Raw genomic sequence first — 23,544 nt, forward strand, 5'->3', positions numbered from 1 at the left:
TTGACATTTGCTGCGAATTTCATTTGATTCTGATGATTCCTTCATGGTGTTGCATTTTCTACAAACAGCAGTTATATATATATATATATATATATATATATATATATATATATATATATATATATATATATATAAATACAAAACTATATTATTTATTCTTAAGACCTTAAGAACTTTTGAATTATTTTATCAACTGTTTTATCAACTATATCATTTGATTCAGCATACAAAAACTACATAAGAAATTATACTTCATCTGTACTGGCAGGTATTTCAAACCCCCAAAAGAGGTACAATCAAAAATTATACTTTTTTTGCATTTTACTTGATAAACTCCTCATAACTTTTGAACTATTAGCTCTATCGACTTGATCTTAGTGTCATTCGATTAATCAAAAAAAAAAACATTTAAAAAACAATATCTCACTTGGAAAAATAGTGAAATTTAATAACTCCCCCTTTTATACTCCCCCACTCCACAGTACAAATACGAAATACTCATGATAGCCACTGTAACTCTCCTCCGGAGAGAAAGAAAACTGCAAGTATCCATCTTAGTTTCAAACCACGACCTTTAAAACAATTTCTAGATTTCCTCTAATTATTTCAGCATTCAACTACTTTTGATTTAGTCTTTACCTGTGACCATGTTAGTCAGTTGTGATAGTAAGTGGGGTTTTTTTCTCTCAAAATAATGGATAGAAAATGTTTTTCTACCATTTTTTTTTTTAATCTTTTGGAGTTGCCTGAATATTCATAAAATTTTTTGAGTGATAAGATCAGTTGCCGGAAATTTTGTTATTTAGAAAATCTAATATGACATTGAAAAGAATGAATGATATTTTTGCTTTGTGATAACACACGACATATTTTAGACAAATTATAAGCCAATGAACAATTCAGAGAGATAATAATATACACTTATAATAAAACGAAGATATTTTATCAGTTTAATAGAATTTTGATGGAAACGAAGGACATTTGACAGAAAGATAAAAAAATTTGAGAGGGATATGTTAACTAGATAAGGTAATTTTATGGAACCATCACATACGTGAAAAAATTAAAAATCTAAGGTCTTGAAATATACTTTTTGATGGCCTATTTTTCTATTGAATGATATTTTTTTTTACAAAACAGAATATATCCCCTTGCCAAAACGAATGAAAATAAGTCTTTTACGTATGACTTTTTTTTTAAATTTTAACATCGAAATAAAATTATTTAAGCGAAAAGAAATTTTGATGTTTCATATTTCTATCAGCAAAAATCTATAACATTTTATTGATTTCGAAAAACTCTAATTCATAAAAATATTTATCAATAAATTTCTTAAGCATAATTTTAATAAAAAAAAAAATAAATAAATAAAAATAAAAGGATTCTTTTCCTAAAGTAAAAAAGTTATTATTATTCAATAATTTAATTAACATGCTGGAGTCATGTTGTTGTTGTTGTTGTTACTTATTACACTTGGCCCAGAACAAGGCCAGACCAAGTGCAGAAGACCATTCACCGACAGAAAATCATATACCATCGGGGGTGGTGGCCCTGGGAGGAATGGTTGAAGTACGTCAGGAGTTTTATACTCCTGGAAGGGTCACCGAAGGTGTGAAGGCCATTCCACTATACCCAGCTAAAGCATAAAAGTAACGGTCAAAGTCAGTCTTCTTTTCTCGGGCGTCCCTGGTTCTAGTAACAACAGAAGCTGCACACTTCTCCTTCACCATGAACCTATTCTGAAGTCATTAATATTGAAATTCAATTAGACAAAATCCAATCTTTGAATCAAAAATTAATCAATGATCAATTGTTACATATTTATCTCACTCTGAATCCAATTACTAAGGTTACAAAACGTGTTCTAAATTATTTCCTACACGTCTCAAACTATTAAGAGATGTTTAAAACAACTAAATGTTGTTTATTTTTGCGATTATAGTGAGGGCTTTTTTCTATTTCCTAAACCCTTATTAGTAAGGCCCGGATTTTGATGACATTTGCATTTTTTTGCATTTTTTGCATTTTTGGACATTTTTTGTCCTTTAGAGCATTTTTTGAGATTTATAGAGCATTTTCTTTAAATTTTAGGGCGTATTTTGCATTTTAAAGAATTTTTCAAATTTTTTGCTAATTCTTTTCTAATTTTTATTATTTTTTATAATTTTTTATTATTACACTGGCTTCTAATCAATGAAGAAAATCTCTAGGATATTAAAAGGTGAAGCAACATCTTTTCAAATTGAAGAAGAATTGTCAGTAAGTGTGACCGTCCTTTTCAAGTACGCACCAATAACATCAGTAGACGCTGAAAGAAGCTTCTCCTGGTATAAAAATTTGCTTTCAGACAAGAGACGCTCGTTTACATTTCAGAATTTTAAAAAAAAAAATTATAATCCACTGTAATTCTGATATTTAGTAATATTATGAGCTGGAAGTTGTTATATTCATTTTAATTTCTATACAAAATGAAAATGTTTTGGAGTCAATATATTTTCCTTTTTTTTGTTATTTTATGATATAAAACATATTTTTCAAACTTTAATGAACGTAGAACAAATATTGCATTGCTTTATATTTTTTGAAACGACTCATAATAGTTCTAAAGAGTAAGACATTGTTTTAGTTCAATATTTTTACTTCTATTTAAGTCATGTCATAAGGCATTTTTAGCGCAATTTTCGCATTTTAAGGGTATTTTTTGCACTTTTAAGGGCATTTTTTGCAGTTTGTAAGGGCATTTTTTGCACCTTTTAAGGGCATTAATTGAAATTTTTTAGGTCATCAAAATCCGAGCTCTACTTATTAGGATACTTTAGAGGTCAAATATTATCTGTCATTGAAAATAACATTAAACACACAAATTTTCTTATGATGTTTTTATTGTTTATGTATTGCATTTTTTATTATATTTTTAGCGTCTGGCATACATTTATTCAACAAGTAGCAGATAGAGGATTTCTTCTCAGTGTAGCTTCCTAAAAATATAAATAATAACATCAGTTCCAGTATTAGTGGAGGAAAAAGTATTAAGTATGAAAAAAAATCCTAAGTATTTATTCTGAAATATTATACATAGAAGATAGAGTGTATTCTCTATCCCACATTTCTTTCACCATTTTCGAGTAGCGACGGTAACGCGCTTATTGCTGAGGCCTGGAGTCTCTTTTGTGAGCACCTGTGCTCAGGGCCGGAGGGTCTTTTGCTGCTAAGCCTAAATCCACAAAATTACCTAAATATGAACGGGTTCTTTAATAATGAACTTGAAGTAAATTGACAATATATTACTACATATATTTTTTATTCACATGCTTTATTTTTCTTTATTATATTTTTAAATAATTTTTTTTCTGGATTTATTTACCATTTAAAGACTTTTGACATTATTGACTTTTACTTTTTCAATGCTTAAAAATACAATGAAACATGCAGGGTTGATTTGACAAATTTGTAATTCAATAAAAGAAAGTAAAAAAAATAATACATAAATAAATAAGAGGCCATTTACAGTAGAACTCTTCAATTATTCCAATAATTTGAATCAGAGTTGTACCACGTGTTAATTTTAAAAAGCCATCTTTAAGCATATAATTTAAAAACATTCCTTTCGCCCGTGTTTATACACATAATCAAACACCACGTGCATATGAGTCATATGATTCTCATATTGAGTAGAATATCGAATCTAGAAGAATCTCAAATCGTATGGAGATGCAATGCTAATTTGGTGCCTAAATTTATTGTTCGTGAAACGTTTTAGAACACTATCACAAATACGTTATGACCGGGAGAGGAAACGCTTTGGTCCGCCGGTTTGTTGACCGGGAAGAGAAAGCATTTCCTGCTTGCGCGTATAATGTCCTTAATAATAAATGTACTTAAATAATGAATGTTCTTTGATAATGTACTAAGTAAATAAACAACATATACTTCACATATTTTTATTCACATACTTTATTTACTTAAATTTTTTCTTAATTATATTTTTAAATAATTTTTTTCAGGATTTATTTACCATTTAAAGACTTTTTACAAAAAAAATTCTATAAATAAATAAAAGGCTTTTTACTGTAGAACTTTTCAATTATTCCAATAACTTTACAATTTCCTGCTTGATAGTCGCGGCGAAAGGGTTAATTGTCCATACTAGAACGTTTTGAAACCAGTGGAATATTTTCGTTACATTTCAACAAACATGTTTCACATAAAAGCAATTAAATAAAAGTTGCATGGCCTATTATACTTCAATCCTTTTATAAAACACCTTGTATAAGTGAAAACTGGGTACAGTGAGCCTTTCCTTAAAAACACACTTATATAAAAATTTTATACTTTTACTCATGAATAATGGCACATCATCAATATTTCCTCTCTATGAATAGCATGATTATTTTGATGGATTTGTTATTTTCAAACGCGCAGTAATATCTCCTGTAAACACTGGGAAAAAGGATTTGTCAAAATTGCACAAAAATGTGCCGAAGTACGTCCGAAACAAGTATAATCGAATTTGAAAACACCAATATACTAATTAGTGAGTATAGTGACACGCTTAAAAGTGAAACAGCTCTGAGAATCCGTTTTCAATTTTAAATAAGCATGTCTGGAAGGTAAAGTGTTGATTAACGACCTAAAGACATTCTTTTTTATTGAGATAAATTTCGATTGAAGGTAAGGGCAGTTAACTTTTATCTGATTACATTTTCGTTTAGAATATTTGATAGTTATAAACTAATAAAATTTGATATTCGTCACATTTGAGGATGATGTGTCATTTTTTTAAACTATTCAATTTTGAGCACGTCACTATACTCAATAATGGGTTTACAAATTCGACTATATTTGTTTCGGAGCTATTTTGCTCAAATTTGAGAAACCATTACTTAAAATGAATATAATTGGTAACGATAAGCTTATAAATAATTTAAGACAATTATAATAAAGCTGTTTAAAATATTTTGTCAGTTTTCATTTATGTAACTAATCTTTTTTTTTTTTCAATGTGAACTTAACATTATAAATTTTTTTCGCTTAGCTGAAAAGGAAGATATGTCGTGCTATATTGCTCATATTGTGCACACAGTTTACTTAATCAAAAGTGCGCTGTTTCTGCAGGTCAAAGCCCAGTTCAACAGCAAGTTTATATATGAAATCACTGTTTCAATATCAGTCACAAAATACATTTTTAAATGCGTTAAAATATTAAGTGATCTTATTTTCTCAACCTGTTTTTATTCAATTCATTGCACTTCCTTTGCATTCAATTTGCACTTTGTCTATTTAATTTGCACTTACCTTACTACCATATTGATCTAATTATATATCCACTTTATTCACTATTGCTTTCTGCATCAATATCAAATTTTGCACATTCCCTTCTTTTTGGAAAAAAGTGGTCTCTTTTGCAACCCTAACTTGTTTCAAGTGCTTTCTTTCCTTCTTGCTGCGTCCACTATTATACCTTGCATTAGTCTGAAATTTAACAAAATAAATTTAATTTCGAAGTGCAAAAAAATAGAAGCAGTTATTTCAAATTTTCACTTTCCAAATTTATTATTGTTACAAATACTAAATTAATTATATTCTAAAAAAACACAATTTATAATTTAGCATCTCCTAGACAAAAGTTTGCATAGCAGAGACAGAATTTTGTGCTTCAGTTACAAAAAAAGGAGGAAATTATGCTACTGGTCATTGGCTTGTTGCATTTTAGCAGTAGCCACGTTTCAAAACATTAAGCCATTTTTTCCGAAATTGAGGACATCAACGAAATTGTTAATAATTATAATAGGAGGCACTTCTTCTGAAGCATTTTGCAAAATATGGTAAATATAACATGGTTCATTCCTGAAATGAAGAAATCTTTTTATATAGAAGCACGAAATAAAGTAATTTTCACAATAACTCAAAATATTAATAATCACATATTTATTAAAAAAAAATAATTATAAAATGAACATAGGGAGCATTTTGTCAACAAAAAAGGTGGCGATCTGGTTGTGATTGGTAGACTATCGTTATATTTAGTCGCCCTGCGGCTGGTGGTGCTTTTGCCCTATGATTGCGATTTGCCCTATGCGAGAGTGATATCCAATACCGCCCCATACCATAATACCCGGTGCAGGACCAGTGTGGCGGTGCATAACGCAGCTGTTCAGCATCCTCTCTCCACAGTGTCACCAGAGTCGAATGCGACCATCGTGGTGTTGCAGACAGAGGCGTGACTAGTCAGTAAAGACAATTTCATTCCATTCTGTAGTCCACATCCTTCTTTCATTGCACCATTGGCGGCGGAGACGTCTATGGTTCTGCGTCAAGGGTAGACGAAGCAATCGACGTCTTGCGGACAGACCACTCTGCTTTAAACGGCATCGAATGATACGCGCAGACACTAGATGATGCGTTACAGACTGATTGTGCTGGGCTGTGGTTTGTGGTGTGACTGAGCGATCAGTCCCTGCCATGCGCACAATTCGTCTGTCATCACGTGAAGTGGTGCACTGAGGTGGATGCAATCAAACACGTCGGTCCGTCGTACCCTCCTGCATCCCACGATCACATAGCCGCATTACAGTTGTTTGATTTCGTCCAACACGACTATTGATTTCCCTGAAAGATAATCCACAATCTCGATAGGCCACTTTCCTTCCTCTGTCGAACTCGGATACTGCATCAAAAGATGATCGCTGATTTCTATTAGGCATAATTCATCGCTTTTTTTTAAAAAAAAAACCACAAGAAAAACACAATTGCCGAATTTGAAATCGTCAAAATCTCCAAGCCTTAAATAGCGCTTTGGAGTGGCGCCACAGGCGCGCGTAATGTGCGTCTGCGCTGCTGCATATCTCACCTCCGATAATGCATGTTGTAAATTTCATGTTATTTGCATGCTTCGATCAGGGTGTTGCATTTACGGTGGTCAGCAGTGTAATAAGATAATAAACTATGAAAATAAATCCTATTTATAAAATAAAGGTAAGAAATTTAGCATGTTTGCGATATATCCAAAAGGAGTAAAATAACGTTTGTGCTGATGTAAAAAAATGTCGAAACAATATAAAAAGCACAAATAAACAAATAATTTTGGTACTATAAGCAAATATTATTATTGCTGAAGCGCAGATTGAAGAAAAAATGCAGAATTATGCAGGAAATTTAAAGCGAAATAGATATTGCGAAATAAGAACGAGAAACTAAAGCCCTAGATCAGTATTCCCCTACCTTTTAATCACAGCGGATCTGTCAACGTTTGATAATTTTACCGCTGTCCTATGGGGAGGGGGGACGTTGATTGTTTATAATTTAGACTATTTTGATTTATTAATTTTAATTTAATTGTTTTTAAACATGCCTTCAAAATGGAGTACAGTTGCACCAAAAAATAAATCTAAAGTGATTTAACATTTTAACTTACTATAATGTTAAATCAATAAAAACCCTGAACTTGTTTCCTTGCAATGAGACGGTTCCATTTGGGCGTAATCGGAGACAATGACACCTGAAGTGTGTTGCTTATGTCCAGTTTATTCCGTTGCTTTGTTTTGGTTGATGTTACTTTTTTTTTGCAGAAAACCCCACTTCACACAGATAGGTTGTCGGAAATGGCGATAGAGATTTAAGTGCTTTGGTGGCAATCTCGGGGTATTCTGCCATGACTTAAATCCAGAACACCGGTAGAGTTGTAGTCTCGAACGTAGTTTTAAGGCCGCCGTCATTTGCAATTTCCAGCAGTTGATCTTCTTCTTGCACAGACATGCTAGATTCACCCGATTTGCTGACAAATGGGTCGCAGATCCATTTCTTACCAGTTCGTGAGTCTTTTGTGGTTGGGAAGTAGCGCTCGAACTCTTTTAGAAGAAAAGGCAGGTGATCATGCACCAACTGGGAGAACGAATGCTCAGGCTCAGTCTCGCCTAAAATCCCCTCTAATGTCTGAAACATGTCGAAAATCCCTCTGTTCACGCGCCGTTCCCACAACTCCAGTTTGACTTTAAATGCAGCTACTTTGTCCAGCAACTTGAAAACAGTTGTCATTTTCCCCTGAAGGCACAGATTGAATTCATTCAGCAGGTTCAATATGTCCCACAGGTAAGCCAGTTTGGTGACCCATACTTTGTCACTGAAATGTGTTGCCAGCGGTGACTTCTTTTTTAAGAGAAATCTTTGCAATGGCTCTTGCAATTCAAATACTCTGAATAGCGATTTTCCTTTAGATAGTCATCTCATTTCTGCGTATAACAGAAGGCATCTGTACTCTGCATTCATCTCCTCAAAAAGCTGCTCAAACAGGCGTGAGTTAAGGGCGTGTGCTTTGATGTAGTTAATAACTTTAACGACATCAATCAATACGCTGTTAAAATACGGTGGCATTTTTCGTCTTTCTAGCACTTCCCTGTGAATGAGACAATGTGTAGATTCACTCTCAGGTGTAACTTCAGAGCAGTTAAACCAGACAGTCGTCCGGTCATGGCAGCAGCTCCGTCTGTGCATATGCCTACACAAAGGGACCATTTTAGTTGTCCTGATATATAACCATCCAGTGACTTGCACAGTTCTACTCCTGTGGTGTTGGTTGGCAAAGATAGTGCACATAACAAATCCTCGTGCACATCCTCCTGATATAGATATCGCACATAAGCAAGTAGTATTGCCTTGTTGCCAATATCTGTAGATTCGCCAACCTGGAGTGCGTACCACTGTGATGCATTAATCCTCTCCAACAATTGCGTCTCAATGTCTCCGGCTATTTCCTCAACGCACCTAGCCACAGTGCTAGCCAACAAAGGCACGTGTGCTATCTTTTCCACAGCAGCCTCTCCTAGAAGTTCACGGCAAATGTCTTTAGTGGCGGGCAAGATTAATTCTTCATCACTGGTGAATGGCTTTTTAACTTCAGCAATACGGTGAACCACCAAATATAGTGCCTCTTAGTGCATTCGCCTTTATTGATGTGGTGGCCCTCATAAATTTCTTCTGTCCTTCATATTCCCGTTTCTTTTTTTTTAAATACTCCAGGGATTTGTTTTTTAATCCAGGGTGCTTGGCGTTCAAGTGGCAAGCAGTATTGAAGGTTTCATTGCGTCATTAGAGAGTTGGTCGCCGCAAACTATGCAGATCAGTTTTGGTTCGTGAGAATCACCTGTCCCGACAAAACCATATTTCAAGTAGGACTCATGGTATTGTCTGTTAAAATTTGCATGTTTCCTTAATGTTGAAGGCTCTTCTGTCTCTTCACTGAGCCTTTTCTTTTTCCCAAGGAAACTTTCGAACGACGTCTGTTTCGTACTCATTTCTGCTAATTTGTGGGTTAAAGTTGAAAAAACACAATACACACGTACACCAAGCATTTTTAAAGATGAGAAAGTACCGGTGAGCAAAGAGAAGTGCAATACACACCGTCTCTTTACAAAAAACAAACAAACCGCATGAAGCACACCACAAAACGGTAGAGAGGAATCATGATCACCTCTTTGGGCACTCTAGCTGTGCGTGACGTCACGATCGAGAGAGAAGACGAAGTTCTTCATTAGCTCCAATGTAAATTTCGCTCCGCGCTTTCGTGTTTAATTTATGATATTTACAGTTATGAAGATTGATTTTTTTTTTATTAAAACTAATTGAACGAGAAAATAGTTGAGGTGGTTTTCTTTTTTTTTCTTTTTGGACTTTTTTAAAACATTAAAAAATTTGTGGCACTACCTCCAGGGGCCCCTTTTTTTAAATAAATAAAATTTTAATGGAACACAGATATTTTTAATTTGGGGTATAAACCTGGAAATTTAAATTCAATTTCAATTAAATGGGTGGACCGGGGATTGGGGAACACTGTCCTACATTAACTAGTTTAAGTAGCGTCACTCTTTTCCCTTCGACCTTTGTGCCGCTTTCGATTTTGATTGGCTGCTGCATGGGTCCATTAGTCGCCATTTTGTTGACTAGTTTCAATGGTGAAACATCATAGTACTCAATCTGTTATTCATATTTTTGCTTTTCTTTTTACTTTGTTTGTTTCATATTCTTAAATTATGGTTGAAAAAATAGGTTGCTACGCATTTGTGTGTCAAAATTAGTAAGTCAAAATTAGGCTGTAAGTTAAATCGCTTACCTGTTGGAGATCGCAATAAAGAATGACGGAAAGTATAACTGCATAAAATTGGCAGACATAAGTGGACTTTAAACGATGCTAAGAACTTTCAAATTTTATGTTAAACATTACTAAAAAAAATAATTGTCCCATTATATTTTAAATTGTTCTTTATTTTGTCTGCTTATGTGGAATTTTGCCTTTTAAATTTTAAAGAAATGTCTCGAAAAATGTCTATATTAAAAATTTTAATTGCTTTGTTTCATTTTATAAAAGAATAATGTGTCTATTTCAATAAACTAATAGTCAGGGGCGTACGCAAGGGGGGGGGTTTAGGGGTTTAACCCCCCCCCCTCCCCTTGAGCTCAGACAAAGTGAATTTACAAAATAATACAGACAAAAATAAAAATTTTAGTAGAAATTATGCGGGTTATTATTTTTTAAGACTATATATTTTTATTTGCCTTATGCCAACTTTTTTTTTCTCACGGTATTTCTCAGAACACTGATAAAACATTTACTATAATAGGGTTGTATTTTTGAAACCAAATTCACGTGATACTGTTACGGGCGAGCCCCGATCACTGGTTCCTTTCTGACCTGCCAGTCGCGATAGTTTTCGAGACTGGCTGGCATTCGCGAGGTCTGGAATCCTAGACGTTCTGTCGTCTTTGAGACAATTCGAGAATTTTGTAGATGCGGTTAAAAAAAATTATATGAAAGGGGGTTACATTTATTTTCGATTTTAGTCAGACTAAGAGTTATCTCTGCCGCTTGTCCTTCGGAGCTTGTTTCTGAATCTGTTTTGTTTTGGAGACTCTGTGCTCGTTGAAGTTATTCACTCCAGCTCGAAACTTTGAGATCGTAGCTTAGTGGATATTTCTGTGCCAATATATATGTATATATTTTTGCTGTTCTTGGATCTTTAGGATGTCTAAACGCAAGAATTTAACAATTTTTAATTACTTTGAGAAAAAATCACGACCTGAAATTAGTGAGGTGACAGCATCTAGTACCAATGTAAGTTTTTCTGTTGAACAGAAATGTGATACTTCCGTTGAAGAAAACGTTTCTAGCGTAACAGAATCTGATGAATGTGAAAGCGGCCCTCAAAGTGTTACTTCCCACCCATATGACATTGGACTTCTTTCAGAAGATAATACATGCGAGGATAAAAAACTGGATATACTTAAAAATGTTTGGGAACCCAATCCAGCATTTGTTTTTACTGAAAAAGGAAAAAGAAAATTGACATTTCAGTACAAATGGCTTTATAGCTGGAAATGGCTTGCATATTCAGAGGTTAAGGGTGGTGCTTCTCGCAAATTTTGTGTACTTTTCGCCCCAAGTGGTGCCGGTTCTGGAAAGCAACCTTTAGGCCAACTGTGCAATGTAAAATTTGACAACTGGAAAAATGCTGTAGAGCGATTTTCTGAACACGAGAAATGTCTTTATCACAAAAAATCGATCGAAACTGCTGGGACATTAAACGATATTTTATTTGGAAAGATGAAACCTGTGGATGAACAAGTTGACAGTGCAGCAAGCAGAAGAAAATTAGAAAATAGAAAAAACATTACTCCAATCATTGAAACCATCCTATTTTGTGGAAATCAAGGTCTCGCTCTAAGAGGACATAAGGATTCGGGAATAATTGCTGAACAACGAGGTGAAGAGAACGACGGAAATTTTCGGGTATTGCTTCGTTTCCGGAGTAAGAACGATTCGACTCTTAAGAACATTTTAGAGACAAGCAGAAAAAATGCTCAGTATACCAGCCCTCGATTTCAGAACGAAGTTATTGAGGTTTGCAATATTTTAATCCTGCAAAAACTAGTCAGCAAGATTAATGATGCAACTTGCTTTTCCATTCTTGCAGATGAAACAACTGATATTGCAGGTATAGAGCAATTATCGTTATGCGTTCGATATGTCGATAAAGAAAATTTTAGCATCACCGAACAGTTTTTGCAATTCATTCCGGTGCATGACTTAACCGGAAAAGCAATAGCAACAACAATATTAGACCAATTACAGTCTATGAAAGTTGATATAAAAAAGTTACGTGGACAGGGGTACGATGGTGCTGCATCAATGAGTGGAAAAATTAATGGTGTACAAGCCCACGTAAGAAGTATCGTCCCATCAGCACTCTATGTACATTGCTCTGCTCATAGCCTCAATTTGGCTGTATCAAATGCATGCGAAATAACTGGCATTAGAAATTGCTTAGGGACAATTAAAACATTATACGACTTTTTAAATACGCCAAAAAGACAGTATGTCCTATCTTCAGCAATAGAGGAGATGGAAACCAGCTCTAAGAGGGAGAAAATTAAACAGCTATGTGCAACCCGTTGGATGGAAAGATACGACTCAGTAACCGCCGTGGTGGAACTTTTCGAGCCTATCGCCGAAACACTACAAAAAATATAAGAATGGAAGGATAAGGAATCAGCTACCCAGGCTAATTCTTTACTGTGCACAGTATCTAATTGCCAGTTCGTAATATCTCTTTTGTGCATTTACAAAGTTTTCACCATAACAATCCATCTCTGTAGATACCTACAAAAAACAAGCATAGATTTGATAGAGGCAGTGAGTCTTGCAGAAGATGTCATTAAAGATCTAAAATTAATGCGTGAAAATGCCACTGAAACATTCTCTGAAATATTCAGCTCTTCTTCTCTTATGCTAACAAGCATTGGATCTTCCACTTCCATGCAAATCCCTAGAATAACAGGAAGACAGAAAAATCGCGATAATTTTCCCTCATCGACACCGGAAACATATTTCAGAGTTAGTGTTTTTATTCCATTTATAGAAAATTTTATAACACAATTAAACTTAAGATTTGTATCGCATCGTGATATTTTGAAAGGATTTCAGTGTCTTCTACCTGCCGATCCTTTCATTTGCCAACCTTCAAACATAAAGGCTTTTGAAGCATTAGTGGAATTTTACGCTGGAGATTTGGATACCTGTAAAGAAAGCCTTAAGTCTGAACTAAAACTCAGGTATAAAAGATTAAAAAGGATTAGTGAAGACGGAGGTAGTGTTCCAAAAACTGCGGCGGATGCTCTTGGAATGTGCAATAAAGATATAACACCAAACATTTTCAAACTCCTAGAAATATTGGTCGTTCTACCTGTTTCAACGAGTGCAAACGAAAGATCCTTTTCGACTTTGCGCCGCTTAAAGACTTATTTACGCAACTCAACGGGAAATAATAGAATGAATGGATTGGCGCTCTTAAGCATTCATAGAAAATTTACCCCAGCTGTCGAAGACATTTTAAACGAACTTGCAAAAAAATCCCGTCGTTTGGATATTACAGTATAAATCAATAATTTTTTAGCGTGTTTGTATACTGGTTTAATTCCCTATTTGTTGGTAAGTCATTTTTTAGTTAAATTCATTGGTTTTCTATGGAATATTCACATTTATATGGTTATTATTTAGGTAGCTGTTACAGTATGAGTAGTTTTTTCTGGCTTGATTTACTCCTACTTTTTAATAAAAATAAAATATTTTACCTCTTATTATAAAAAAAAATTATATTCTTAAACTTAAAAAATAAAAACAAAATTTAACTAAACAATGTTGTCGAAATAAAAAGTCAAAATTGTCTAGCTGTCTAAATTTGGGAAGTAATAGTGCTTTTTTACATACTCGAATTTCTTTTAGTAATTTCTCAAAATTATGAACCCCCCCCCCCTTGAAAAAATTCTGCGTACGCCACTGCTAATAGTTATGGTAAGTATTTTCCTCTATAAAGATGTTTCATTAACATTATTACTTATTAATAAAACATCAAATTATTAAAGAATTAAATTAAGTACAATTTAAATACCTTTTTACTAATTTAGAAACAATTATATTCATTTTTTCATTTTATATACCTCACAATCTGATTATTTTACTCTATCCAATTGATAAAATCATTTTTTTTTTAAAATATAGGGAATTATTTATTGAAATAAAATATTTACCATACAATATTCTAAATACACAAATAATATATCTGTAGTGAATACATAGAAATTAAAAGGTCTAAACTCGTATTTTTGTAATATCGATAAGTTGATGATTAGATGACAATTAAAGACAAGATTATTGTGTTTTGAAAAAATGAAATTTTTTCGAAAATTTTAATACTGCTCAAGTGAATTTATTGTATTAATATTTATAATACTATATTTTAATTGAGAAACACAATTTCATTTATTTTAGTATTTTAAAAATGAAATGGCAATTTTAAAATATTTTTCGAATTTGTTTATTATTTGCATCTAAAATTTTAATTGAGATTTCATATTAAATTTAGCTAATTGTGCTTAAAATTTTAGCAATTGTTTATTGTAAAAGATCAAATAACAATTTGTATTGATTAATAAAAAAAAAGAATTGGTCTATGAGGGAAAAAAAAATTCTTTGAACCCTGATAATAATGCCCATAATGATTTAAATCTCAAATCATACCACCCTTTTAACCTCATAAAAAACCAATTGAAAAAAATTTCAAAGAGAAAAAGGTTATAGCAGATTATGAAAAACGAAATAAGAAAGTTTTAACTTATAGATAGAGCATTATTTTCATTGAATAGAATAAAAATAACACATAATTTCAGAGAGGGGAAAAGAATTTAAAGAAGAAATTGTAAATATTTCAATTATTTTCGAGAATATAAAAATATTGATTAATAAAAAGTGACATTTAAGAATAGAAACTCCTTATTCCTACATCGAGAGTTGCGGTCACTAGAGAGTTGCAATCACCAACATGGAGGCGTGTCGCTACTTAATATAGGGCTTTACGAAAAACATCTATCATCCTTACTTATTCAGTTACTCTAGAAGACGCCAATAATTACAGATATAACTTAATTTCTCTGCGACTGTGGAAACCTAATTGTAGTCCGAATTAGAAAACTGTTGAAATATTTTTATTCAGAATAGAATTTCCTCAATTGGAATATACGGTTGCAGAAATTTTCCGTAAGAGAAAGATTTAGAAAATTTAAGACCTGTGAAAATAGACTTCACTCTTTTTAAAAAAATATATAAAAAAATTAACATTTTATTAAAAAAAAACGAAAACTGCTTTATAAGTGACAAATAAAGAGTAGCATATACTTACCATGATACAAAATTCAAATAATTTCCAAATAGTGTAATTTTTCTATTAAATGTTACAACTAGCTGTACTGGCTAATCGAAAAATAAAATTTTTAAAAATGCTCTCCAAGTATTTATAGGATGGTTATAATAGCATCATAGCTCCGTTCTTGAAGGTTATCAAAAAATTTATCGATTTTCTTCAATAACGTGACGATGAAATAAACTAAACCCATAAAATTTTTACATAAAACGTTTTTTTTATACATTTTTATATAAAACGTTTCTACATCTGCCCATTAATATATATTACTCATTTTTAACTATACATTAAACTTCAATAAAAGTTTAGAATCATGTACGAAATGTGTTTCAATAAAATGTAATGTAATTCAATCATAAGATTAAATTGCAAAAACCTCTTTTATTTTTACAAACTCGGAAGAAAAAAATAAAATTAAAAAGTTAACTACTCTAAGGATTGTCTAGATTTGTAAAGTACCTCTCGAAAAATATATTCAGAAAATTAAAATCCAAATCAAATATTTTGAAAAGAATTAAGCATATTATTATAAAGTACTGTGCAAAAAAAATAAATGAGATTTTCAAAAAAACACTATTTAAATAAATAAAAACAGAAATCAGAAATTAAAATGCATTTCAATATGTTTTATCTTTATACAACATAATAGAATCAATATGTTTTATCTTCATACAACATAATACAGATATCGTAAATCCTTTCTCCATAGCATTAATAACTGTTTGAAGCCGTCTTGGTTAAAGGAGAGACTTGAGAGTGAGACTCAGGTCTGGGGAGGAAACAGGCCACTTTAAAATATCTATTTAATTATTATCAATCTATTTTGTGATTAGTTTTGAAGTATGAGAACTAGCATTGTTCTATTGTGACAAAAAGCAGTCAGGGTAAAATACTTCCATTGTGGGAAAATGGGAATGAAATTTTGCTACACGACAATTAGTCAAATTTTCATTTGTGACGTAGTTAATTTAACTGTCAACCGATCATAAAGCCAAAACGTAAAATGTTATCATAGGCTGAATTGTCGGAACGCCGTCTAAACTCGGCAGTTTGAACCTCAGTTCCGTGGTTCATGTAAACCCGGTCTAAACGAAAAACCAGATCTCACTTTTCAAACGTAGATTTGCCGTGGTTTAACAAAACTAGAGCGAGAGCAAGCTTATCGAATGTATCTGCACTGAAATTTTGCCTGGTTGATGAATATACCCTATCAGGTGGAAGGAGTCACGCCTGTCATCATCATCATCATCATCATAGTTGACCAGACAGCCCAATGTGAGCCAATGCCTTCCTCTGAAGATTTCTCCACGACGACTTCCGATTTATCTTTGATCTCCAATTTTTTTCATTAATTGCGAGAAAATCAGACTCCACTGAGTCAGCCCATCTCAAACGCGGCCTTCCCCGCTTTCTTTTTCCAGTGGGTCTAAAAAGTAGTATCTTTTTATTGTGTTTTATAATCGCGTCTGTCACTATTTGGAAAAGTCTTGGGATGTTTTGTTTACATTTTGTAAGTGTGGAAATAAACATAACCTGCGTAATTAATCAAGAAAGAAATATTTTTCATGAAATGAAATTCGCTTATGTTAAATAATAGTCCGTAAGGAAAATTCTTATGCGGAACATTATATTTTAATTGAGCAATATGTAATTGACCATTTACCTACATCAAATGTAAGAATACTTAACTGCTTATTTTAGAAGGAAAATTTTAAATAAGAAATCTAATTTAAAAAGTCCTTGATAAATAAAACAGATATATAATAAAATGTATGTTTGTTTTTATTGCTTAATTTCTCTACCATTGATTTTAAATTTAGAATGAGTCTGTTAGAAAAATACATGTAATAAAATAATCTGATTTTTTTTCATTCTATATAAATAAAAGTAAGTGAAAAATAATTTTTCTATCATGCATGAAAATTTTTATAGCTATGATTTATTTTGCTATGATTTTTGTCAAAACTTTTTATTAACTCTTTTCAAAATGATATGAGCATAATAAGTGACAAATATATTTTAAGTAGAAAAATCACAACACATTTATCGAAGTAAGCGATTAATAAATTTTCTGAGGGTATAAGCTATGTACCCCGAGTGTGATCAGGAAAGAAAAGAGAAGGGCTGGTTCATTCCTCTCTTTTAGAGCTGAAGCTACGATTTCACACCTGATGACGTCACGCCGCACACAGATCTCGGAGATCGCAAGCAAAGATATTATGAAAAACTTGTATCATTCTCACTGTAAAAATAAGTTCGACTTTTTCTTGAAATTAGCTTTCAAACTTTACACAATTAACACATTATATCAATTCAAAAAAATTTTGGCCATAATATTAAAACAAATATCATTTTAAACTAATAAAAATATTTAACTAGTTGTCGTAAATGACACTATAAATACTTTATTTTAAAATTTTCAGCTTTAAGTTTTATTATTAAAAGAAATTAAACCATATATCGACACTTTTTTAGCTACAGATTGTTAGATAGCAATAATTTGTAAAGTTGGGTTAAGTTTGGAATCCTGATTTTAAAATATGCTGTTAATAGCAATTTGTTCATTAGGAAACAACAACTTTAAACGCTAATTGTTGAAACAAAATAATAATTTAGGTTCATAATAATATTAGAAATTTTGCATTTGTTAATAGATATTTAAATTTAAGATAATATAATTTTAAAACAATCATAAATATTTAAAATAACTACTTTAAAAAATATGTTTTAAAATTAGGAGAATTTTTACTATTAATTACTTATACTTTTCCTTAAAGTTTTTATTTTCTTTGAATTTAACCATTTTTTTTTTTATTTTAATTTTTTCGTTTTTTTGAAGTAACGGGGTAGTTTTATTTAGACGTCGAATTCTTTTAAAGGTTCTTAAACTACAGAATTGCTGTTTTATTCACTGCGGTATATCGTCCGTCTAAATCATTTATAAGTTCTTTGATGACACTTTTTGGTTTTCTGTTAGATTCCCATGCACACTTTGTAAAATATTCTCAAATTCCTTTTCTCAATATTCAAATATAATTTTTGAATGCTGGTCAAAAATGAAGTAAAAACCCCAAACATTAGAGGTTCGGAAATTAATATTTAAGGTGAAAAAAAGATAAAAATTAAAACGAATACAATTTAAGGAATAATCAACAAGGAGGGCAAGATTAAACACATCTAAACCTCTTTGATTGCCAAACAATACTGAGTGGAAATAATTTTTAGAAACATTTTCACATTTTATGCAGATATCTAATTAGTTTTAACTCAATAATATAGATTGCAGCTACGTTTTTGTCTTTTCCTGGATTAAATTTTAATTCGCGACCTCTAATGCATATGCTTTCTTATAAGGATGCAAAAATATGAATTTCGAAATGATCTGAATACCAAGACTGAACTGTATACAGGTACTCCAGACAAAAAGGACAGAACTGAAAGAAAAGAAAAAATTGAGTTAATTGACTTTAAAGCCTTATACATTTTTTTTCCTCTGATTTTTTTTTTTTTTTTTTTGATAAGAAAATGGTGAAAAATAAATACTTTTTTCAACATGCAACGTTTCAGAAATAGAAAAACATAATGCACATGAAAAGCAAATGTATGAATAAGTAAACAAAAAAATGTTTAAAATACATCATTACTTTTAATGAGAAATCAAGTTTACATAATTTATTATCATTTTGAATTCGGAAAAACATATTAGAGTACTATAAAAGTTTTATATTCAGTTGAGGTTACTTAAATTAATATTGCACTGAAGCATAGTGACTCTTTCTTGTTTGCATACATCAGTTGGCCTACATCAGCTTTGTTTTTTCTTCTAAAGGAACTTCCTTAATCAGAAATGTACCATAGTTGCTGATCTGGAAAAAGAAAAAAATATATTTTATTGAAACTGCTGAGTCAATCATTTAAATTGCTAAACTACGAGCAATTATAATAATAAATGAAAAAAATTAAAAATGTTTTGTTTGTTTATAATAATTGTTCATAATTTAGCAATTTAAAAGCTCTTTTTGTAATTACAGCTGGCTTCCAAATTTTGAATCAATCGACATAACAGGTGGATTAGTAAAAATTTCTTGTTATCAGTTAAAAAAAATCCTTACAATTTCAGTAACACATAAATATTAATCTTAATAAATATGGGGGTGATAAATTATAAAGTAAAACTTTCATTGGGCTTATTTTAATAAGTATTGAAATAATTTTAATATTAATTAAAATAAAATTATAAGTTATTAAGCGAAATAAAATGCAGTGATTATATTGAATTTTCTTTGCTAAAAGTGCAGACTTGAAAATAGTTTTGTCTTTAAAATGGAACAGCAGTTGATTTTATTCAAATGCAAAATAACAAATATTTTGTTTAAAAAAGAACTTATTTAACACGTGTTCCTTATAATTACTTTCAACGAAGTTATAAATCCATGAATTAATAGAAAATATCAACATCATCATAATACTTTGAATGACAGTTCAGGGTGAGCCTGTGACTTCTTCTGCAGATTCCTCCAGAACAACCCACATTTTGACCTGGATTGCCAGCTTTTTATCCCAATCGCTCTAATATTTTATTCCACAGAATCAAACATCGTTGTTTTGGCTTCCTTCTTTTTCGATTAGTGAGGGACTTTGGCACAAAAATTCTCTTTACTCGAAATATAGGATATAACAATCACAAACTTATGTATTAATTGCGACTGAAAAGATAAACTAAAAGTAATACTAAGCAAAATATTTTTAATTTATTTATTTAGTTATTTAACCAGCTATCAAAAAACATAAATACTTCGGCACATAAGAGAATATTTTTGGAATTAAATTAATTATTAATCTTAATTAGGTTAAAAAATCATTAAAATGAAATTCATTAAAAAATTGTTCCTTAATTTAACATATGAAACATAACAAATGGTTTGAATGTTTTTCCAAAATATTGTTAGTATTTACTATTCTTTCGATTTCCAATTCATTTTTAAGGTAATCACATTCTCCGTAATAAAGCTCAGATATTTTGATGCTTTGTGCATTTTAATAAGCTTCAAAAAGTTTTAAATCATAAAAAAATTTTGAAACGATAACATAAAAAATCTTATGTGACATCGTAAACAGTGTAATTGTGTAAAACTTAATATAAACAAAATAGTAATAAAAGTAATGGATTTCTTTGTATTGATGGAGCAAAGTTTAAATGTATTTAAACAGCAGTAGATTGGCATGTAGTGCTGTACATTAAAGAGTTCTTCATTGGTAGTTATGACTCCAACAAAAAGTTTTCTTTGCATTTTTCAACGCTTTTTTTAAAAATGCGAAAAAGAAGAAAAAAAATTATGTTTGGTAAAACTCAAGGTGAATGTCTTCTACTTAACTTTTCTACAATTATTTTCAAAACAAAGTCAATTAGTATGAAAGAAAACAGAAAAATTTGAAAGGAAACAGAAAAATATTTTAGCAGAATCTAAGACAAATGATTTTTTTTCAATGTCTTTCCGTAGCGCTTTAATAGTTTATTACAAATTACAGTTATTTTCTATTACATATAAAGCAAATATATTTCATCGTAAGTTAAACAAAACTTAAACTAGAGGTTAGTGTTATAAGTTAAAAAGTCAAACAAATATTTTATACCAATATTCAATATATCTTTAGTTACATTGATATATTCGTGTTTTTAGCGTAAACCCAAGTAGCATAGGGATATTGTAACAGCCCTAATATACATCGATAGACATTGTCAATATCGAGAAAAATCGACACTGTGTGTACGATATTATACGATTCCCATTGATGCCACGTAATAAGTCTCTTTGTAAAACTTTTCATTTTAAACTTTATGAAGTTCTTAAACAAAATTAATCATTTAAAATACAAAACAAGATATAGAATTGTTATAATTCCAAAAAATAAAATTCAATTATAAATTTAAGGATATCGAAATATCACCGAACAATATTTGATATAAATATAGTTATCGCGTTTTTCTCATGACATCGATCGATATCTCTAAATCCTGAAACAAACGATATACCACTCGCAACCACAACCGTAGCCCATACAGATAATGCTTTTCATTATTGGCTAGTCGGTCTATTTATATCTTTTGTCTTCGTTATATCTTAATCTGATTTGGTTTCATAAGATACGAGGGCTATTTTTTTTCAAGGTCCGATTGGTCGCTAAAGGAAAATCACAGTCAAAATCAAGAAAATTTTATATGGAATAATGTGATACAATATTAAGCTACTTTTCGGCGTAATCACCGTTCCGATTCATATATTTTTCGCAGCGTGGTATCAATTTTCCAATATCTTCATCATGGAAAGCAGCCGCCTGTGTTTTCAACCAATTCTGTACGCTGGTTTGCAGCTCGTTGTCTGTGGCAAAAGTTTGTCCTCCTAGCCAGCGTTTCAAGTGAGCAAAGAGATGAAAATCTGAGGGAGCCAAGTCAGGACTATATGGTGGGTGATCAAAAACTTCCTATTCAAAACTTTGCAGGAGGATCGTTGTTGCAACTGCATTGTGCAGCCGTGCATTGTCATGAAGAAGGACAATGCCTGACGACAACATTCCTCTTCTCTTGTTCTGAATTGCCCTTCGAAGACGTTGAAGAGTCTTGCTGTACGAAGCTGCAGTGATCGTTGCTCCACGTGGCATAAATTCCACCAAGAGAACACCTTTACGGTCCCAGAACACCGTAGCCATACACTTTTTGGTGGAGAAAGTGCGCTTGAACTTCATTGGTTTAAGACTCGGGGAGTGTGAATACATCCACAGTTTGGATTGTTCTTTCGTTTCTTCCGTTTCGTAATGGACCCATGTCTCATCTCCTGTGACAATTTTGTCCAAAAACTCATCTCCTTCGTGATGGTAGCATTGGAGGAAGGTTAATGCGGCGCCCATTCGTTGAGTTTTGTGATGGTCAGACAGCATCTTGGGAACCCATCTCGCGCAGAGTTTGTGGTACTCGAGTGTTTCACTCACAATGATATAGAGAGCTGACCGTGAAATTTTCGGAAGCAATACACTTAACCCAGAAATTGTGAAACGACGATTTCCGCGAATCGCCTGATCCACGCGCTGAACAAGATTATCGGTTGACACTGACCTTCCCTGGCCGCCTGCATCGTGAACATCTGTGCGTCCAGTATCAAAGTTCCTGCACCATTTCCGCACTTTGCTATCACTCATGAACGCTTCTCCGTGCACTTTACTCATTCGTCTATGAAATTTAGCTGCATTGCTTCCTGCAACATGCAGAAATCGAATGACTGAAAGCAATTCATATTTGGCGGGAGACGCTATTTTTCGAAGCATGTTTTTATGTGCCCCATATGTACTCAAAAATGACAACCGCTAATCCACGCTTTCCCCTGGCCAACTACGGACACGGCGCAAGACGTCTACTCACAGACCTAACGGATTTTCCCTGAAGTTTTCCTTTAGCGAAAAATCGGAGCTTGGAAAAAAAATAACCCTCGTATACATCTCAACACATCGTGACAGGAAAGTTAAAGAATAAGTCGTTTTAAACTTACTAAAAGAAAAGCTTCTAAAAAAAACTTAAACTAGCTGAAGATGAAGCTGAATTAATGCACCTCGCTGAAATGAGCGAACTCGTTAAAAGTCTCGGGTCTTCTGATTCTAAAAGGATAAGATTACGTTAGTATTTTTCCATTTAATATCAGTGAAAAAAGAAGTGAACTAAAATTTATGCAAGTAAGTAATTTGAATATTTCTAATTTTTTTTATTGTCTCAATTATTACAAAAATAGCAATTTAAAAATTTGAGAAATAATTTTATTTTAATCTTTTTAGAAATGAATGACATATAGTTATATTTTAAGGGAAAAAATTATTTTTTTAGGAAAAATTTCAACTCAATTCAAATGTAAATTTAACTTCGTAGTTGTGTAGCGTGGTTTTTATTATATAATTTCATAATATAAATAATGAATGATAATTGTTAAATTACAGATGGCTTATTCATAAAGCATGCTTTACAAACTAACACATTCAATTGAGATTTTGATAAAATAGGCTCATTTCAAAAAGAAAAAATTTAAGAATACTTTTTAAAATTAAAGACTTGAGAATTATTAATAACATAAAATTCGTCAGAAAACCCATTGTATGAAAAAAAGGAAAAAATTTTCGATATAGTATTATTTCTTAATTAAATTTGAAATATTCAAAAAATTCAGCTGAATATAAGATAAACTTTGGAGTAAGAGGGAGGAAAATGGATTGTAGCAGAATTCGCTAATATAATTTTATTTAGTATTTCTGTATTGCT

General features: G+C 31.8%; 2 long non-coding RNA genes across 2 annotated transcripts; both read right to left on the reverse strand.

The window, feature by feature from the left end:
- Positions 1-2,864: 2,864 nt before the first annotated feature.
- On the reverse strand, positions 2,865-15,382 carry LOC107445090 (uncharacterized). The gene is made up of 3 exons (XR_011637262.2): positions 15,225-15,382; positions 5,296-5,472; positions 2,865-2,978 (listed from the first exon to the last, which is right to left on the reverse strand). It is a non-coding gene; the product is annotated as an uncharacterized LOC107445090 (long non-coding RNA).
- Positions 15,383-18,902: 3,520 nt separating this feature from the next.
- LOC147807213 (uncharacterized) lies at positions 18,903-23,063 on the reverse strand. The gene is made up of 2 exons (XR_015435561.1): positions 22,787-23,063; positions 18,903-19,111 (listed from the first exon to the last, which is right to left on the reverse strand). It is a non-coding gene; the product is annotated as an uncharacterized LOC147807213 (long non-coding RNA).
- Between the last annotated feature and the right edge of the window lie 481 nt (positions 23,064-23,544).

This window comes from Parasteatoda tepidariorum, chromosome 7, assembly GCF_982258835.1.
Source record: "Parasteatoda tepidariorum strain Cologne lab strain chromosome 7, Ptep-v5.0, whole genome shotgun sequence".
NCBI classification, from domain to species: domain Eukaryota; kingdom Metazoa; phylum Arthropoda; class Arachnida; order Araneae; family Theridiidae; genus Parasteatoda; species Parasteatoda tepidariorum.